The sequence below is a fragment of the Pinus tabuliformis genome, chromosome X (genome assembly GCF_031772625.1).
Source record: "Pinus tabuliformis cultivar Carrire ecotype Pingquan chromosome X, CPIR1, whole genome shotgun sequence".
Lineage (NCBI taxonomy): Eukaryota > Viridiplantae > Streptophyta > Pinopsida > Pinales > Pinaceae > Pinus > Pinus tabuliformis.
In genome coordinates this window covers 117,456,551-117,469,849 of record NC_142308.1, presented here as the reverse complement: position 1 = coordinate 117,469,849, position 13,299 = coordinate 117,456,551, and positions in this window count along the sequence as shown.

Genomic DNA, 13,299 nt, shown 5'->3' with positions numbered 1-13,299 from the left:
AATAGAGTGATTCAGTTTTCTCCTTTGGCTCTTTGATATGCAGCTTTAAGTCCAGGCAAGGAAGGGCACTAATTCGTAGGATGGTCCTCTTCACAGACAAAACACACTTCTAGGGAGTGAATTGGGCATTCGTCCCTAGGATGCTTTCTAGTGCACCTAGGAAAAAAGATGTCCAAAGCCCTCTTGGCTTCCTCTTGCTTCCTTTGGATCTGCAGGGTATCCAATTGCATGGCAAGAAACTGCCTCATATCACTCTTGAAATCTTCCATCTGATTTTCAAATTCGTTTTTGGAGAAGGTACTAAACATTTCTGCTTGTAGCCATTTGCTCCAGAGGAATGTTTTCTTCTTCTTCTTCCCTTGAGGTTCTTCAAATATGTCTTGCTGTCCACCTAAGGGTTCTTTAATCACAACCATCGAAGAAGAGAGAAGGTTGGATGTGTGAAGCAGTGGGGGTGTTGTACAAACATTTTTCTAGCTTATCTCTACTCCTACAAGACATGAAAGGAAATATTTTTGGTTGATTTTTGTTTTTGTTTTTTTTTTTTTTCTTGTACTTGCAAAAACTAAGATAGATTGAACTGCAACCAACTATCTTGCTGAAATGAAAATGCGGAATTGAAATGAACGCAGGAAAGGATAATCTATTTTGCTCAAATGAAATTGCAGGAATGAAATGCTAGGCTACGCTTGCAGAATTGAAATTCTAATCTACGCTTGCAGAATTGAAATTGCAGAATTGAAATGCTAATCTATGAAAGCGGGAAATGCTAATCTACTTTTGCAGAAACGAAATTGCATAATGGAAATGAAATAAACTACTTAGCAGAAGGTTGTAGTGGAAAATAGAAGAAAAGCAACAATCACCAATACTCTGACGCTTCCCCGGAAACGACGCCAAAAAGAGTGGAGAGCCCCAGTATTGCAGCAATAATGCTAAAACTCCTGGAACTCCCTTCTTTAATTTTATCAACCCGGTAGTTCGTAACAAACTTGGAAGTGACGGTGCTGTATGCATAAGTACTAGCTCTTGCCGCAACTGTCACTTGGTCAGCTGGCACAAGTCTGCTAGGAGCTTAAGCCAACTTCTATGAGCTCTTAGAAGAAGCTTTTATATTGATGAATGAAAGCTAACTCAAAGGAGGCTAATCTACTTGCAGAAAGAAACTGAAAGCAGAAAGGAAATGCAAACCCTAGCAAACCCTAATTTTACCAGCTAGCCCTACTGATGCAAGAAAGAGGATGCAAGCTACTGAAAGAGATGCCATTAAATTATAGGAAGGTAAAATGCATGTGTATAAGCTACTTCTACAGTAACATTTGAAAAAAACATCTTTTTGTATTTTTGAATAAGTTGTCAGAATTATCATGCATGTGCTTTGACTGTTTTGATTGTGCAGAGGTGGATTGGCGAGAGGAAATGCTTGCAGAAGGTTGGGAAGGTTCAGAGAGGGCCTAAGGGGTCCCTAACACCCTTCCAGAGAGTTTCACAGAGTTTGGCTATCAAGAAACCTCATTCGTGAGCTTCTACAGGAAGTCTGCAGGGGTTCTACAGGATGTTCTGGAATTTCTACAGGATGTTCTGTAATTTTCTACAGGATGTTCTGAAAAGTGGATTTTGGAGGGTTGATGGAGGAAAAATGGTGGGAAAGTGGAAATGGAGGTTGGATAATGATGTTAAGGGGTTTAGGACCTCGTGCATGGGGCTAAGGAGCGTTTGGATTTGGTTCAAGGATGGAGGAAGCGATGATGCACAAGAATGTAGAAATTAGGGCAAGGTGGGAAAAGTATGGCAAATGAAGGGTAGGAATCATGGATTAAGGGTTGGAGCAGATTATCTGATGGAGGAAAGGTAGATAGAGAGGTAATACAGGTGATCTGCACACAATTTTCTAAAACTGACCAAACAAAGACTATGCAAACCCAAGATCTAGCTATCTTGACCTAATTTGACCTAAATAACAGCAAGGAAAATGAACAGCAGTTTATTTGCAACGAAATAATGTGAAATGCTATGCAAACTAAGCAATCAAGACTCTGAACATGTAACCAAATTCTACAAATAAAAATCGAACACTAAAAAGCCAATCCAACCTTCTGCGAGCATTTCCTCTCGCCAATCCACCTCTGCAAAGTCTAAACAGTCAAAGCACATGCATGATAATTATGACAACTTATTCAAAAATAAAAAAGATGTTTTTTTCAGATGTTACTGTAGAAGTAGCTTAGACACATGCATTTTACCTTCCTAGAATTCAATGGCATCTCTTTCAGTAGCTTGCATCCTCTTTCTTGCATCAGTAGGGCTAGCTGGTAAAATTAGGGTTTGCTAGGGTTTGCATTTCCTTTCTGCTTTCAGTTTCTTTTTGCAAGTAGATTAGCCTCCTTTGAGTTAGCTTTCATCCATCAGTTAAAAAGATTCTTCTAAGAGCTCATAGAATTTGACTTAAGCTCCTAGCGGACTTGTGCCAGCTGACCAAGTGACAGCTGCGACAAGAGCTAGTACTTGTGCATACAACACCGTCGCTTCCAAGTTTGTTATGAACTACTGGGTTGATAAAATTAAATAAGGGAGTTCCAACATTATTTCTGCAATACTGGGGCTCACCACTTCTCACAGATAGAGGGGATCGATTATGAGGAGACCTTTACACCTGTCGCAAGGTATTCTTCCATACGGACGACTCTTGCTCTCTCAGCGCAGATGGGGTGGCACATCCATCAAATGGATGTGAAGACTGTGTTCCTCAACGGAGTCATTGAAGAGGAGGTGTACATAGAGTAGCCCAAAGGTTTCGAGATCTTCAGCAGCGAGTCACATGTGTGCAGGCTCAAGAGAGCGTTGTATGGGTTGAAACAAGCACCTCATGCTTGGTACACACGGATAGATAGTTATTTCACCGGACTTGGATTCTCCAAGAGTGAGGCGGATCCTAACCTATACCAGATTGTGGTGGAGGGTAAGTTGCTGATTATTGTACTTTATGTAGATGATTTGATTTTGATGGGAGATGAGCTGTTGATACTTTCATGCAAGGAGGATCTTGCTAGAGAGTTTGAGATGAAGGACTTGGGCCTCCTTCATTATTTCTTGGGATTGGAAATTTGGCAGCGTAGTGATGGACTATTTGTTTCTTAGGGTAAGTATGCCCGGGAGATACTGGAGAAGTTCAACATGCATGGCTGCAAGCCTGTTGATACTCCTCTTCCTGGAGGTTGGAGGAAGGAGGATGCTACTTCAGTGGAGGTAGTGGATGCCATTGTTTATCGACAGTTGGTGGGGTCGCTTATGTATCTGGTCAATACACGACCCGATATATGCTATGCTATTAACCAGCTTTCACAAGCTATGGTTAAGCCAACCAAGCTCTTCTAAAAGGCAGGCAAGCGTGTATTTTGTTATCTCAGAGGCACATCGAGATATCATATCAGAGATTGTGTGCAGTGGAGAATCATGTTACTTTCATACATTCCCAAGGAGGATCATGATGCTGATATCTTGACGAAGGCGCTCAGCAGGAGAAAATTCGAATACCACAGAGGCAGGATAGGGGTTGTAGATAATCCATATCTTGTTGAGAGGGAGTGTTGAAAATGCAACAAGATGATGGAGCTTAGTGAAAGAAGTCGCCTTCACTAAGTGGGCCCGCAGGCTATTTTTGGCGCAAAGTCTATTTTTAGACATATGGATCATGGTCTATGAGTTGCAGGATGCTATTTATGGATGATTGGTCATGTTGATAAAAATAGATGGACCTCTATTTTTAGACATATGGGCGGAGTCTATTTTTAGACTGCCAGTCAAAAAATAGAACAGTCAAATATTATTAGCTCTTAATATTATTTGGACTATAAACATTATCTTATCCTCTTGCAACACTTCAGTTCGAGCTACGAATGTGGCACATGCAACTTCCAGAAGGAAATACGCTTTTCCTATGGGTTAGTTGAGCTATTGCATGATGGAATTCAGTTAGAACTCAAGTTATTGAGTTTGGTGGAGTTGATTGAGGAGTTGATGGAGTTGTGTTCAGTTTGACTTAGTTGAACTAGTTGTATTTAGTCTAACTTCCAAATACACTAGTGATGAGTGATGTGAATTAATTATTAATTAATTCACTAATTATCAACTCATAAATCAACTAAAGAATACATCAGTTAACTCAGTGCATGGACAGTTCAGTGGAGACAAGTGTTAGAGGTGGGTGAAAGGGTGAGACTACTATCAGTTGTGACTATACCTGTGCATGAGATTTACACGATCATTGATTGAGATTTCCAATGAGGATTGCACATTACAAGCCAAGGGAATTTGAACTTGGATCAGATCTATTCTCAACTTGGATTGCGCAGTAGAGGCAGGCAAATAGTGGAGGAGATTTGAACCCGTGACTTGTTCAGATCTGAGCTAGTTTGTGTGTAGCATGTGGAGATAGTACTGAGTACTTGTGAGGAGTATTGTACTATGTATGGTTACATGCTCTCTATCATTATAATATACAAATAGTTGGGGGTTTTCAGCTGTATGCTTTCCCCATTACATACTGTGTTGATACGTGTGATTGATGTTTCAATGTGCGCATGCGATTGTTTTTAATTCCGCAAATTGATGATCAATGGTAGAGGAGGTTATGTATTATGCATGTTTTCCACAAATAGTGTATAATCAGGATAATCTCTGTGAATAAGTGTTATATTATTCAAATTTCTACAACCTATTGCAACTACTGCGAGCTCCTTCTTGCTTGTTTTCTTCTGTGGGCAATTCATGGCATAGTGCCTGTGCTCATGACAGTGAAAACACTTGACTTCCAACAAGTCCATCTTCTTTCCGGTCGCCCCACCTTGGGACTTCTTTCCCTTGGCCTTCTTTTCCTTACTCGCTAAGGCAAAATCCTCTTCCACTTCCTTGGAAGAGGTCCCATCTCTGGTGTTTCGTCAAAACTCCTCTTGTACCAAATCTGACCACAGTCGTTCCTAATATGGTAGTTTATCCCTCCCATTGGCAGAGTCCTGATAACTATGCTAACTCTTGGGAAGTCCTAGAAGAGCTAGGCTCACCATATCATCCTCGGAAACAATGATTCCAACACTTCCAAGCTCATCTCGACAATGAGTGAACTTGGTCAAGTAATTTGGAATTGAGTCACCTGCCTCCATCTTGATTTTTTGAAGTTTATCTTTCAGTGCCAACTTCCTATGGTTACTGTTGTTTTGGAAAAGGTCTGTCAATGCTTTCCAAATAGCATCCAAAGTCTCGTTCCCATGAAGACTAGAGACAATGTGGTCTTCAACTCCCTTACGGATTATCCGCCTTGCCCTTGCCACACACTTCTTCCATTCAGCTATATATTTTGCATCTGATACTGGTGGCTTAGGAATGCCTTGATCAATGAATTCCTTGAATCCATTATCCTCCAACATGGCCACCATCCTGCCCTTCCATGTTATGTAATTCGAGCTTCCATCCAAGGCATACTCGAGCCGCAAACCATAGAATGCCATTTGTCGATCCTAAAGTATGTAATGCAAATTCAAATTTCACCTATAACCCTAAACTCAAAAACTTCGAAATCTCCTCTAGTACACTGTCTTAAGCTCCGCTACAATGTATAATTTCCTGTAGATTCCCAACCTCATGCAATTTACTAAAGCACAGGACAAGAATCTACTTCTACTTTCAACTAGCGGAAGCCAATGGATTGATGAAAATAATATGAACAAGATGAAGAAAAATCAATGGCACATAACACAATTAGTATCCGAGGAAAGCCTCAGCTAAAAACCCCCTACTATCTGTATTGGATTAAATCATAAATCCAAGATGATCTTACAATGCTTGCTCTCACAAGAACAATCCTAGCACTCAATATGACCAATCTCCCTGCTCACAAGCAAACTCAATCCAATATCTAGCCTCTTCTGCTGCTCTCCATGCCCCTGATTTCTTGCACCCTTGGTCCAAGAATTTGGATGAATATAATATTCTTTGATTAACCTTGAGCTTAACCTACACAAGTATTTCCTATCCTTCGCGTGATGACTTCCTTTGGCCAATACTTAGCCAAATTTCCAAGCCTCCAAGCTTCTAATTCTTTGCATAATTCCTAGGAGAATTAACCTATATTTAAAGGGAAATTCCTCATCCATAACTGTGGAATCCAAAATCAGGTCCTTCTCTGATTGCATGCATGATATTTACAACTTAGTAAATCATACGACTGATAGTACATTGTCCCGACACTCTAGTCTCAACTGGGTCTTTCTCAGAATCGACATGCATGAGTTTCTTATGAGGGAATCATCAGTTAACTAGAGTGGCACTTGTGGATGCACTAGTGCACCAACTAATTGTTAACTCTCTATTAGTTCCACAAACAGTTTGAACTAATTTAACTGACCTTAACTCAGTAAACTGAGTTATCTAATTACAAATCACAAATAAACTCATCTTAGACCCCTAAAACTTAGGCATCACACTTACATGACTTCAGATAGACTTCCAACTCAAAATTCCTAAGTTAACTAAGTCAACTTAACCTAGTTAACTATTACAGGTTGCTATGAGAAAAGAATTACAATTTTAATTCACAATTTAATTCAAGGACAATTTAAATTGGAATTTCTGGATTCTATTTTAACATTTCTTGTTGTAATTTCCATCAGGTTCATGTACATGTTTCAATCCTCGAGGAACTATTCGAACTCAATAACAAGGGTCAAAGCCATTACAACAAAGCTCATCATGTCACTTGCAGAAATTGAACCTAGGTGGGAAGGATAACAATCATTCCTCCCAACCACTCGAGATAAACCTTATTGATAGTTGTTGTTGTTGTTATTATTAGATATGAATAATTACACTTAAAACTAAATCTAGTCACATTAATACATCCAACCAGTTGCAATTGTAGAAATTAGGTTGTAGATTTGCAATTTATCATGAAGTTTTAGTCAAAATCACAAGACATAAACCTACTATATTTCTTTGCGGACATTAATTCACAATTTAGAACAAAAAGTTAAAACATGCAAGAATAAATAACACACATGCAACAAGTATTTTTATTTGGGGAAAGCAATCTACTAAAAACCCCCAATGCATTCTTGCATTAATCAAATGAATAGAGATGTATTACAATTGCTTTTCTCAACTGAGCTCACCTTGCAAGTGCAAAGCCTATCTCTCTACTCATTGAAGGCCTTTGACCTAGACTTAGTCAAATTTTGCCTCGACTTGAGCTCTTATTTCCTTGTGTTTTTCCTTGTGCAATCAACCCCTATTATTTTGGAAATTCCTCTAATTGAATTGCATAATTCCTTAGGCTGATCATCTGACTGCATGCAACCCTTGTACACTTAAGACTAGTCTACAACTAATGTTACATTGCGTTGGAATCTCCACCTCAATTGCGTAACTCTAATTCTCTATATGCACTAGCTATTTTGGGTTGATTGATTAGTTAATTGGATGATCACTGAGTTTGACTGAAGACCCATTGCTTAACTGACCTTCCACTAGTTCCTCCAAAAGTTGGAACTAGTTTAACTGAAGATAACCTGAGATAACTAACTTTGATTGCTACAAATTGGTAATCACACATGTTGAATTGAACTCTAACTCCTCCAACTCGAATTTGCTGAGTAAATTGGGTGACGCAAGCCATGTAACACAAGTTAACATCATCCAAGTTGTATGTTGATGTGGAAATTTGAATTTTCTCAATTTAATCAAGGCAAAATCAAATTGATAATTTCTTGCTGCATTTTTCAACACAAATAAGGTTATCACACGCACACACATGCGCGCGCACACACATGCGCGCGCACACACATGCGCGCGCACACACACATAATTTCATTCCATGCATGATTTCTTACAAAATTTGAGAAACTTTATAAATATAAAACCAAACTAATACACATTCAAGTGATTTTGATCATTCAACAAAAGTTATATGCAATTTTATGGTTGGAACTAATGAGTTCAAAATCATTATCATTTTGTTTACACTAATGGAAGTATAAATTCAATCCATGGCAATAATGCATTCATTAATACTTAGGAACAAATATTGTAAAATTTCATCCTCATGATCAATTACCTTACAAACCTTGCGCCTTAAAACTTATAAGAAACCAACAATTATAGTTCTCTTCAAGGGGGGAACCTCATTTAGAATGAATACAATATACATGACAATATTTGATGATTCTAAGACTAAGTCTCCTTATATATATATATATATATATATATATATATATATAATAGTAAACTTATAAATAGATTGAAACCCTTGATAATATAAATTCAAGAATAATCCAAGAATAAATGCTTAACTCTTTATTAATAAAAACCCTCGAGGTAGGGTAACACCATACAATCACTCCTTAAGGAAGGAGAACAATCCTCAAGGCATATGCTTGTCAATGCAAAACAATACTCAACATCTCTTCCCTTCCTATCTTTAACTTTATATAATCTTCTAAGATCCAAAACCCTAACTACTTGTGGTCCCTTCCATAATGCAGGTTAACCACGTTATTTATTAGCTATGGCCTGTTTATTCATCATCCTTAATTAAACTAACTAATTGTGGTCTCTTTTTATAATGAGGTTCAACCACTTACAATCATCATTAATGCGGGTAACCACTTACGAGCTTTCTTTACTAAATTAACTAGTTGTGGTCCCTGTTACATCACAATATGCCCTTGGGTACACCCCTAGGTACCCCATATTATCCACCCCTAGGTATACTACATTCCAGCCCCCTTAAATCATGTTTTGTCCCTAAAACATGAGAAGAACACAAATAATAAGATCTACTCAAAACAGTAGTCCAGTGTTACCATGCACGTGCATCCATCCATCCAAGAAAAAGGTGAACATTAAGTCTAACAGCTACTTCGCTTTCTTGTGATGGAAGCCGGTTCTTGTGTTTCCCATGTGTTGAAGTGTTGTGGTTGGAATTCCATACCTCTTTATGTGTCCTCCAGGTTCCCCCATCCGTGTTGTTAATCTAGTGCCATCCTTTTGGTTGTTGCCTTGCTGATTGGAGTTTGATTGGGTGATGTGGGTGGTCATTTGTTGAAGCCTTAATTGATGGTGTTTCCTTCTTCAATTCTTCAATTGATGGCGCCTGAGTGGTATCTGATGTCTTTTGTTGTGTTAGTTTGTCTTCCATTATTGCTTCCACCAAGGACCCATCATCTGATGTGTCAGTGCCTATAGATATTTCTACTTGTGCCTCCTCGGTCTCTACCTGTTTACTAATAGAAATATCATGCAAGGTAATTTTCTTCTTTTTGTACCATAGCTTCAGAAATTTCTTTTGTACATTAACATTAACTGTACCAACTAAGTCCATCCAAGGATATCCCAAAACAACATCCTGCCCATCCATATCTAAAGCATAAAAGTCTGAATGTAACACATATTTATCCATGATAACCTTCAAGTCCTTAAATATTTGAATATGTGTACCATCAACTTGTGTTTTTTCAATATGTTGTGGAGGAACTTGCAATATTTTGGCCAATTTGATATTGATGAGATTATGCTTGCAACTAGGGTTAATAGAAACAATTACCTTCTCCTTTTGAATGCATCCATGAACCTATAATATGGAGATATCAACAGAAAATAACCTTTTATGTTTCTTAGCCTTCTTTCTAGCATGAGACCATTTTTTCAAAAGGAATTTTTTGAATTATTCATCAGAAAGTGGCACCATCATATTACGGTCAAGTGATTTCCACCATATGGCAACCTCCTTTTGGAAAAAGAACCATGTTGAAAATCTCCAATTTGTTGGGCAATGTGACTTTTGCGCCGTTATGTATTATTCAATAGTAGGACCATCATCATTTTCTGTAAAAGAACATATTTCGTTAACCCCTAAAATAGAATGAGGGTTTTGAAAAAAAATTCACTTAATTTGCGGTGGAAAAATTGAAATGGTCACAATGTAGTCAATATAGCTTAGAATTTTTATTATAACCTATTTTTGGAAATGGAATGACCACTTTGCATCTTCCCATGAGTCTGGAATCACAAATTGGACACTCTATGAACTTTAAATTGCGTTGCAACTTTCCTATCGCCACAAAAAATTCTTGAAAAGGTAGCTGGTTGTAAATCAGCAAGATCACCTGTGGATCACCTACATTCAAACTTTGATTTAGGATTTATTTATTTATTTTGAATTTGGGTATTTTCTTGAGAGGAGTTCAAATTTTCAATTATTTTATGAAAATACCACCCCAAATTTTCAGAAATTGACATGAAATTTGTTGCCCATGATTTTCCATCAATTTTTTTTTTTGAAAAATAGTTGATTTTAAATCAACGAGATCTCTTCTGTTCGGGCTCTGATTCAAACAATCTTTTCTTGAATTTGGGTGTTTTTCCAAGAGGAATTAAGATTTGCAATCTGCTTCTGAAAAATTTGCACCAATATTTTCAAACTTTGGCTTTAAAGTCGCCACCCACTATTTTTCTGCAAAAATTCTTACAAAAAAGAGAAAAAAAATTGCCCAGTTAACGAGGAAAGAGCTCTGATACCACATGTAGTAAACTTGTTAATAGATTGAAACCCTTGATAATATAAATTCAAGAATAATCCAATAATATATAGAAACGCTTCATTCCTTATTAATAAAATCCCTTGAGACAGGGTAACACCATACAATCACTCTTTAAGGAAGGAGAACACTCCACAAAGCCATATGCTTGTCAATACAAAAAATACTTGACATCTCTTCCCTTCCTATATTTAACTATATATAATCTTCTAAGATCCAAAACCCTAACAAACCCTAACTACTTGTGGTCCCTTCCATAATATGGGTTAACCACTTTATTTATTAGCTATGGCCCATTTATTCATCATCCTTAACTAAACTAACTAATTGTGGTCCCTTTTTATAATGAGGGTCAACCACTTACAATCATCATTAATGTAGGTAACCACTTACGGGCTTTATTTACTAAACTAACTAATTGTGGTCCCCTTTTACATCATTGTATGCCTTTGGGTACACCCTTAAGGACCCCATATTATCCACCACTAGGTATACTACACACACACACACATAGAGAGAGTACAATTATAATAAAATGGGACCATGAAAGGTTCTAGCCTACATAACACTATAACAATAGAAATGAAATCACTCAATATCTAGGGCTTAATAACAAGTTTTAGGCTTAACATGGGACTTATATAGGGGTCAACATGCCCCTCACCTTAAAAGAAGTGTTGTCCTCGACACTTTACTATATGTGGGTGTTTCTGCATGAATAATTCATCTTCCCGTGTCACTTCTTCCACTAGTGGGTTCTTCCATTTGATGAGGTACTCAGTAATTGCTCAATTTCTCAACTACTTAGTCCTTGTTTCCATGATTCTTTATGGTTCTAGTATTATTTTCCCTTCTTCATTAATATATGGTAGAATAGTTTGGACTCGAATCTTGTCGCTGATACTTCTTTAAGCAAGAAAAGACTAGATGGAGGCAAATCCAATTTATAAGCCATACTTTCAATCCTCTACAACACCTTATAGGGGCCATAATACTTCGATGCTAATTTATTGTCCTTCTTTTGTTGCTTGAGGGACATATATTTATATGGTTACAATCTCACAAATACCCAATCCCCCACTTCAAATTCCCTTTCACTATGATGTTAATATACTTGTTGTTTCATCTTATTTTGTGCCATAACCAAGTTGTCCTTCAATATTTTGAGAACCTATTGTTGTTGCTATATGTAGTCCTCTATTGCTTGAACCTTTATAGTCCCTTTCAAGGGTGATGTGATAATTGGAAGAGGGTATTGACAAAGTATTATAAATGGTGACATTTTTTATGAGGTATGGAAGGATATGTTGTACCACTATTCTACCAAGGGAAACCATTTGACCCATTGTCATTATTTACTAGATGCAAAGAAATGTAGGTATCATTCTAAACATTTATTCACAATCATAGTTTTCCCATCAAATTGATGATAATAAGATGAGTTATGAGCCAACTAAGTACCCAAACAAGAAATTAATTCAGTTCAAAAAAATTTGAGTGAAAATTGGATCTTTTGTAACTTACAATAATCTTTGGTATTCCATGTAACTTTAGGATTGTTTCCTTGAATGCTTTTTCCACTGTACTTGCTCTAAAAGGATGAGGAAGAGAGCAAAAATGGGCATAATTTGTCATTCGATCTACCCTTGCCATAATGACACTCTTTCCTTCATATTTGGGTAAACATGTAACAAAATACATTGAAACTTCTTCCCAATGTTGGCTTGGTATGGATAATGGTTGAAGAAGCCCCGAGGTCCTGATTGTCTCTCCCTTATTTTGTTATCATAACACACATTTCACCACAAAATTTGGCACATTTGTTCCAAGACCTTCCCCAAAAAAGTCTTTCTTGATCTAATGGTTTGTCTTCAATAACCATGAATGTCCTCCTAAAGGAGAAGCACTTAATTCAGAAAGGACCTTCTATTTGAGGTGAGAATTCTTAAATAAGTATGAGTGATCTTGATATAATAACAAATAATTTTTAAACATAAATTTGTTTACTGCATTGGGATATTATTTTAGTTTTTGAATGACCTTGCATTTATTCTCATATTTCTCCGATTCTATCCTTGCTTCTTCCACCCAATCAAATTATGAAATGGAAATAGTGCATAATAAGCCATTTGTGTCTTCCTCTTTCTTTGAGAGTGTAGCCACCACAATATTTCGTTTCCCTTTTTTTAGTTAATTTTAAAGCCATAACCCAACATCTGCATGACCCAATTTTCTTGCTCTTTTGAAGATGGTCATTGCTCCAAGAAGTACTTCAGACTATCATTATATGTTTTTACTTTTAAGTGTCTTTGTATTAGGTATGGATGTTATTTCTTAACTACATGTAGTATAGCCAACATTTTTTTTCATAGATGGATGTGAGCAAGTTATTTCCTTTAAGTTAGATACTTTCAAAAGCAAGGAGCCTTCCTTCTTATCAAAACTGCACCAATGCCATGGTTTGAGGCATCACACTCCACAACGAAGGTTTTGTGAAGTTAAGTGTCACCAAGACAAGAGTTGTACACATAGCCTCTTTAAGTTCTTCAAAAGATTTTCTTTCTTCTTTAGTCCAAGAAAATGTTTCCTTATTCAATAATTTTGTTCGATGTGCTACCATTTGACCATAATACTTAACAAACTTGCAATATATCCTATCAATCCTAAGAATCCTATGAGTTTCTTCAAGGTATTGTGAATTGGCCATTCCCTC